Source organism: Fonticula alba, assembly GCF_000388065.1.
Source record: "Fonticula alba strain ATCC 38817 unplaced genomic scaffold supercont2.2, whole genome shotgun sequence".
NCBI lineage: Eukaryota > Rotosphaerida > Fonticulaceae > Fonticula > Fonticula alba.
Window position 1 is genome coordinate 2,142,147 of NW_009242972.1, and position 440 is coordinate 2,142,586.

General features: G+C 79.1%; 1 protein-coding gene across 1 annotated transcript in view; it reads right to left on the bottom strand.

Annotated features, from left to right (window-relative positions):
• H696_01467 (hypothetical protein) overlaps positions 1 to 440 on the bottom strand; it is a gene marked incomplete at both ends in the record, with an annotated part of 4,572 nt that overhangs the window by 2,704 nt on the left and 1,428 nt on the right. The gene's annotated exons all lie outside the window — the stretch shown is intronic.

Here is a 440-nt window from a genome sequence, read left to right on the forward strand (position 1 = left end):
TCGGAGCCGCCGCGTTTCCCCCCCCCCCCCCCCCGCAGCCGGGCGGCCCTCCCCCCGGGGGGGGGGGCCCCCCCCCCCGGGGGGGGGGGGGGGGGGGGGGGGGGGGGGGGGGGGGGGGGGGGGGGGGGGGGGGGGGGGGGGGGGGGGGGGGGGGGGGGGGCGCGCGTGTGCGTGAGAGCCGGAGGCGTGGAGCAGGGATGTATGTCAGTATGTCTCTTCGCGGAGCTCTTCGTGCTGCTCGCTCCATCTGGGACGCCTGGGGCTCTGTGTTTCTTTTGCTCCGGCCCCTGCGCAGGAGGGGAGAGACGGGGCGAGGCAGGGCGAGGCAGGGCGAGACGCACCGACGGGGTAGGCAGTGGCGGCCGGGCGGGCGGCGTGGCGGGCCACAAGGGGGGCAGAGAGGGAGACAGCGCGGGACAGCATGGTGTCTATGGCAGCGG